The 7,851-nt window shown below is 41.9% G+C and overlaps 1 pseudogene; it reads right to left on the bottom strand.

Annotated features, from left to right (window-relative positions):
* Positions 1 to 4,036: 4,036 nt before the first annotated feature.
* On the bottom strand, positions 4,037 to 7,093 carry LOC129643504 (60S ribosomal protein L7-like; annotated as a pseudogene).
* Positions 7,094 to 7,851: the final 758 nt, after the last annotated feature.

Below are 7,851 nucleotides of genomic sequence, written 5' to 3' on the forward strand. Positions count from 1 at the left end.
GCAAATGTAATCACAAAGGTCCGTATGTGATAAAAGCAGTAGGTACAGAGTAAGAGAAGGTGGTGTAATGCCAGGAGCTGAGATCAGAGGGAGCGACAGAGGTTGGAGATACTGTGCTGCCGACTTTGAGAATGAAGGAAGCACAGCCTGCAGTTCAACCTCCCACCACAGCCTTCACCCTGTCTCCCTTCTCCCTTGGAATTTTAAACATGGGGGAGTTTCTACACCGAAAAATAAAAACCCATGCAGGTGTGAGCAGCTCCCTAGCCTTCTGCCTTCCCCTCCAGGCCCCCTACAGCAGTGTTGGAGGGCACATGGCTTCCCTTGGGATTGCCCTGGAGGAGAAGCCAAGTTTTGCTTTTGAGTGACTACACTGGGTGATTAACTCAGCTCTTGCCTTTGACCCAAAGGAAACTGCATGCAATTCTGTGATGCTCAGGGTTGAACTGCAGAGAAGGGGGGACATTTTCTTCCCCAGAATGGCTCCCCGCTGGGAAGCCTTCAGCAGAGACCACTGCAGCTGCTGCTTGTCTCTGGCAGCTCTCTTTGTGTCTCTTTTGTGTCTCTCTTTGTGTCTCTTTTGTGTCTCTTTGTGTCTCTCTTTGTGTCTCTTTTGTGTCTCTCTTTGTGTCTCTTTGTGTCTGCCAGGTCCTCAGCCCCACTGGGCAGGCAGGACCAGGCTGCCTAGGAGTGATTTATATTTGGGCTCAATGTATACAGTAGCTCCTGGTACATAAAGGTAATGGTATTTCCCGCTTCCCCCTCTCTAACTACCATCTATACTGATTATACTGTGTGGTCAGTGCAGTGAGAAGAGCAAGAAAAAATGTCCAGTTTAAAAGCTGATAAAGAGCAAGGGGCCAAGGCAGAAGAGCAAAAGGAGAAAGCCTGTCCTGTTTAGAAAAGCTGTGTGAAAAGGGGAGCAAAAGTTTTCCAAGTGATTTACCAAAAGGGTTCCCCTCTGTGGGAAAGAAGGGTTGTTTTGAGGCTCAATAAATTTTTTTTTTTCCTGGAAGTGTTCCAAACATTAACCAAAGGATTAAGCTGAGAAATAGAAACCCAGAAAAAAAATTATATTATTATTCTTACCAATATATGTGAGGTCCTTTAATACATTTTTAATGCTTTTAACTATATACGTTTCTATTGCCTTCTCATATGACAAAGATCTTGTAATTTATCTCTAGAGAAATTAGAAAGTTATTTCAAAATTTCCTCTGGCATGAATACATGAAATTTGCTTTTCAACTATTGGACAAAAAGTTCTATCCAAGCCTCTAATGCTACTGATAGACAGGACACACTTACTCAGACAATCAAGCATACTCACTCTGATTCTGGCCATAAATATGAGCTTTTCTTTAAAATTATTCAATCTCAGTCAGAACAATGAGCTACATTTCAATAGAAAGTTGTAACTTTCCTATTGTTAACCCTTCCTGAGTTACGGGATGGATTTATATGGCTAACACCAGGGTGTGGTTAAGTTTAAAGACCCCGCTATGTTGGGAACAGTTAAATTGCACTATCCCAGGTAGAGCTAGTGGTAAAGAATTGGCCTACCAATGCAGGAGATACAAGAGACACAGGTTCAATCCCTAGGTCAGGAAGATCCCTTGGAGGATGAAATGGCAACTCACTCCAGTATTCTTGCCTGGAGAATCCCATGGAAAGAGGAGCCTGGAGGGCTACAACACGTAGGGTTGGTTGCAAAGAGTCAGACATGACTGAGAACAGCACCCAGAAAAAATAATGAGTCTAATAACACTAGAAAATTGGCCTGGGTGCCTTATGAAAAATGCCAAAATCTTATTTCCCTTAAAGATAGTGATTGGTATGGAACAAATTGGGTCAGGCAACCAGAAATATACAGGGTCACACCTAATGAAACTCAACAGCCCTGAAGAACCTATCTACAGCCCTGGCTTCCACCAGGATGGATAGGAATGTGTACTTTAGGATTCCCTTGTTCTCAAGGCCACTTGAATGCTAATTTAGATGTGAATCTAGTAAATTTGCCATTAACACAAGCCTGGTGGACTCAGAGGTCTGTGTTTCACTGGTATGACCATTTAGCAGCTATTTTTGTGCCTTCAGTAGAATTAGAAGATGTAATTGCCCACATTGAAGCCTTAACAGAAACAAACCCTTAAATGATAGTAACCAGGCGATTAGCCTACTGAATTCTGAAGTCTCTTTGATGAAGTTGCATTACAAAGTCACATTGCCCTCCATAATCTTACAGCATCTCAAGGAGGCACTTGAATTTGAATTAAAATTCAAACTGAATGCATTTTCACACCAGAAGAATCCTCTAATATTACACATTTAATGACACATGAAAAATTAGATTTCTGCCTTAAGTGTTTCACTTTCTAGTCTTGGTGATCATTTTGGGAGTTGATTTGGTTCCAGAAGCTCATGGCTTAAATCCCATTGAAAGCTTTATTAACGTTACTAGCTGTATTACTTACATGCTATTTCATGAGATAGCTGTCTCTTACATTACTTGATGGGTAACCAGGCCTCCGATAAAATTAGTGATGGTTAAACGTCTTGAGGCAGTTGATCATATATATATACATATATATATATATATATATATATATATATATATATATGAAGTGAAGTGAAGTGAAAGTCGCTCAGTCGTGTCCAACTGTTTGCAACCCCACAGTCCATGGAATTCTCCAGGCCAGAATACTGGAGTGGGTAGCCTTTCTCTTCTCCAGGGGATCTTCCCAACCCAGGGATCAACCTCAGGTCTCCCATATTGCAGGCAGATTCTTTACCAGCTGAGCCACAAGAGAAGCCCATATCCCATATATCTCATATGAAACTCTAATCCTTTGGCCACCTGATGGGAAGAACTGACTCTTCAGAAAAGACCCTGATGCTGGGCAAGATTGAAGGCAGGAGGAGAAGGGGACAACAGAGGATGGTTGGATGGCATCACCGATTCAATGGACATGAGTTTGAGCAAACTCTGGGAGATAGCAAAGGACAGGGAAGCTTGGCATGCTGCAACCCATGGGGTTGCCAAGAGTCAGACACAACTAAGCAACTGAACTGAACTGAACTGAACTGATTTATACATATATATATATATATATACACACACACACACTACATATATATATATATTCTACATATATATATATACACATGTAGATAATTGTATAGTACAACTCTATGTATGGGAAAAAGCAGCAAGGGAACATTTCCTGGATCATAGTGGACTAGTAAAACAGGCAATTCAGAGAACTGTCATGTTCAGCACTAGATTTATACTCAAAATCCAGAGAACTTTAGATTGTCAACAAAGCCTACTAAAAAAATTAGTGCATTGAGTGGCCTATCAACAGAATCCTTATCTGATGAGCCTTTTTTTTTTCCCTCAGCTGACATACATCATAATCCAGCAGGAGAACAGTGAGAATAATTTGATCTGGAGCTCAGAAAAGAGCCCTGGCCACGTGATTGATGAGGAAAGGAGTGAATTATCCTCACTTACTCTGTCTTCTCTAAGACTTGATTTAGCTCATTTGATTCTAAGTCTTCACCTTCCAGCTATTTCTGTGGCACCCTTTGTACTCATATGTGTATTGTCAGATTTGACTCCCTACTTCCTAAACTGAATTTAAAATCTCATGCCACCTAGCCATTTCACTGAAATATGTGAATATTTACTGCCAGCAATTAATTGCCCAAGACATTAAAATAACCATCAAAATGCCAAGCTTGGCAGACACAGCCTATTGTCTGCAAATGACATTTTCACCAGTTACTTTAAAGGGCTGAGCAGCTATCATCCCCTGGGCAAGAACTGGCATATTGTTTTGCAAAATATCAACTTCTCTCGAAATAGAAACACATTCTGTGACTATTAGTGCTTCTTTTTGAAAAAGTAATTATAGTACTTTACTCTTAGATGGTTCTTCATACCTTACAAACCATTCTATTATCACATCTTTTTTTTTTAAGCAATCACTGTTTATTAACTGATCAGATTGCAAAAATAATCTCGGTAGATACCTCAGTTCATCCTTCAGATAAGCCTGTTGATCTGCTCTTCCCTGTTTCCAGCATCTCCACCTTCTACAAAATGGGTGGTCTTTTTCTTCATTCCACTTCATGGAGAAGACATGAAGGGGCCACAGGAAGCTGTTTGCTGCTTTGAACTGCTTTCCAGCTACATAGATCTCATTAATTAGATCCTCCATGCAGATAATGCCATATTTCCCATGAGACTGAACAATCAACACATTATCTGTCAGGGAAATTGACTTATTTTAGCTTTGCCATAACCATGCTTGTAGAACAATTCATTTACAGACCTCAGATTTGGGTACCCTTAATGGCAGAAAGAATGCCAAAGAAGGCTCAAACTACCGCACAATTGCACTCATCTCACATGCTAGTAAAGTGACGCTCAAAATTCTCCAAGCCAGGCTTCAGCAATACGTGAACTGTGAAATTCCAGATGTTCAAGCTGGTTTTTGAAAAGGCAGAGGAACCAGAGATCAAATTGCCAACATCCGCTGGATCATGGAAAAAGCAAGAGTTCCAAAAATACATCTATTTCTGCTTTATTGACTATGCCAAAGCCTTTGACTGTGTGGATCACAATTAACTGTGGAAACTTCTTCAAGAGATGGGAATACCAGACCACCTGACTTGCCTCTTGAGAAATCTGTATGCAGGTCAGGAAGCAACAGTTAGAACTGGACATGGAACATCAGACTGGTTCCAAATAGGAAAAGGAGTACGTCAAGGCTGTATATTATCACCCTGCTTATTTAACTTCTATGCAGAGTCCATCATGAGAAATGCTGGGCTGGAAGAAGCACAAGCTGGAATCAAGATTGCTGGGAGAAATGTCAATAAGCTCAGATATGCAGATGACACCACCCTTATGGCAGAAAGTGAAGAGAAGCTAAAAAGCCTCTTGATGGAAGTGAAAGAGGAGAGTGAAAAAGTTAGCTTAAAGCTCAACATTCAGAAAACTAGGAGCATGGCATCCGGTCCCATCACTTCATGGGAAATAGATGGGGAAACAGTGGAAACAGTGTCCGAACTTTATTTTGGGGGGCTCCAAAATCACTGCAGATGGTGACTGCAGCCATGAAATTAAAAGACGCTTACTCCTTGGAAGGAAAAGTTATGACCAACCTAGATAGCATATTGAAAAGCAGAGACATTAGTTTGCCAACACAGTTTCGTCTAGTCAAGGCTATGGTTTTTCCAGTGGTCATGTATGGATGTGAGAATTGGACTGTGAAGAAGGCTGAGCACCGAAGAATTGATGCTTTTGAACTGTGGTGTTGGAGAAGACTCTTGAGAGTCCCTTGGACTGCAAGGAGATCCAACCAGTCCATTCTAAAGGAGATCAGCCCTGGGATTTCTTTGGAAGGAATGATGCTAAAGCTGAAACTCCAGTACTTTGGCCACTTCATGCGAAGAGTTGACTGATTGGAAAAGACCCTGATGCTGGGAGGGATTGGGGGCAAGAGGAGAAGGGGACGACAGAGGATGAGATGGCTGGATGACATCACTGACTCGATGGATGTGAGTCTGAGTGAAGTCCAGGAGTTGGTGATGGACAGGGAGGCCTGGCGTGCTGCGATTCATGGGGTTGCAAAGAGTCGGACACGACTGAGCGACTGAACTGAACTGAACTGAATGGCAGAAAACGAAGAGGAACTAAAGCATCAAGAGAGTGAAAAAGCTGGTTTAGAGCTCAACATTCAAAAAACTAAGATTATGGCATCCAGTACCATCACTTTGTGGCAGATAGGTGGGGGAAATTGGAAATAGTGACAGACTTCATTTTCTTGGGCTCTAAAATCACTGCAGGTTGTGAGTGCAGCCATGAAATTAAAAGACGCTTACTCCTTGGAAGAAAAGCTATGACAAACCTAGACAGCATATTAAAAAGCAGAGATGCTACTTTTCCGACAAAGGTCTGTATAGTGAAAGCTATGGTTTTTCCAGTAGTCGTGTACAGATGTGACCGTTGGACCATCATGAGGGCTGAGCATCAAAGAATTGTTTGATGCCACACCCCAACTGTGGTGTTGGGGAAGACTCTTGAGAGTCCCTTGGACAGCAAGGAGATCAAACCAGTCAATCCTAAAAGAAATCAACCCTGAATACTCATTGGAAGGACTGATTCAGAAGCTGAGGCTCCAATACTTTGGCCACCTGATGTGAAGTGCTGACTCATTAGAAAAGCCCCTGAAGTTGGGCAAGATTGAGGGCAGGAGGAGAAGTGGACGACAGAGGATGAGATGGTTGGATGGCATCATCGACTCAATGGACATGAGTTGAGCAAACTCTGGGAGATAGCGAAGGACAGGGAAGCTTGGCATGCTGCAACCCATGGGGTTGCCAAGAGTCAGACACAACTGAGTGACTGAATACCAACAACAACTGCAATGTATGGTTCCACAATTCTCAGTGTGTTAATTGAAGCCTTGTTGAGCTTCACGAAGGTGCCTTGTTGGCAATTCACAAAGGTGCCATTGAAGATCTGACATGGGCAGAGAAGTTGAAATACATTTCAAGCCTTTGGGCTCACACAGCTGATACCTATGATCCTGATGACAAAGGCCAGTTTGGGTTCTGCAGGTATGTAGAAGTTGCTGGCTTTTTGTGTCATCCCAGTCATTTGAATTTCAATTCTGTTCATCTGCCTGTATTCCTTATGAAAGTGCTTAGCTTTGTCATAGATAAGCTTTCTCTTTGCCTTTTGAAGCATCTTTTGGACAAACTTCTTTCTCAGGTGCTGGAACTTAAGCTCTATGAAATTCTTTTTCTTTTTCTTAATGGTTTCTGGCATAGCAAGGACTTTCTTTTTCTTCTCTTCTGCGCTCTCTATGATTCTAGCTGGGAAGGAGCTACATTTCTAAAAATTAATGCTTATTCCCATTTTATGTAAAAGGAAATCATGATAGTCAAATATTTAAATCCCCTTGTATGTTGCCCATCTCTATAGATGTTGGGGTCGGTCATGTGACTTACTTTCGCCAATGGAATGCTCAGTGTCTGTGATGCAACCAGAGGCATGGGCCTGGTTTGTGATGTTGCACATGTCTTCTTGTGCCTATTCCAATGTGAAGAGCTTCCCCAAGACGGCTGAGTGCCTTCATTCTAGACCCCAGAATTGACCCGTGTAGAGAAATTCTGAGTTAAACCCACAATGAGGAGGCGATCCCAGCTCACCAACCACGTGAAACAGAGCCTCTCCAAATCAGCCAACCTACGGTGGATCTACAAACTATGAACACAAGAATAAATGCCTGTTGTTGTAACTGAGTTTTGTTAAAAGGCTTTATTGTAGATACAGAACCTGAAACTTACAGAGGTTAAAAATTTTTTCCCAGGATGACACAACTGTAAGTGCTTACAGTGAAATTCACTCCCTGGTCTGTTACACTCTCAGTAGATTGCTTTCCCTACTGTACAGCTCAGTGGGGTGTGAACAAGAGAAAATCCTGTTTATGCACCTACTCTTTCACTGCCCTTTACAGGCACCCATAGCCCAACCAGTTGAATGGTTTTGTGGAGGCAGCACAAAGAAACATATTTTTCTCTTATGGTTCTATATGCTAGAGGAGATTCTAAATGAGACAGGATGCACTTCCCTTCTGTCTTGTTAATATCTTTCAAGTTAATGGAAGACTTGAAATAGAAACTTCAGAGGGCTAGAGATTAAGCAAGGGATCTATCATTGTGGTCAAGAGCACCAACTTTGGAATCAGACAGACTTAGGCTTCAATACATACTCAACATTCTGTGTGTGTGTGTGTGTGTGTGTGTTAGTTGCTCAGTCATGTCCAACTCTTTGCA

The sequence above is a fragment of the Bubalus kerabau genome, chromosome 2 (genome assembly GCF_029407905.1).
Source record: "Bubalus kerabau isolate K-KA32 ecotype Philippines breed swamp buffalo chromosome 2, PCC_UOA_SB_1v2, whole genome shotgun sequence".
NCBI classification, from domain to species: Eukaryota; Metazoa; Chordata; class Mammalia; order Artiodactyla; family Bovidae; genus Bubalus; species Bubalus kerabau.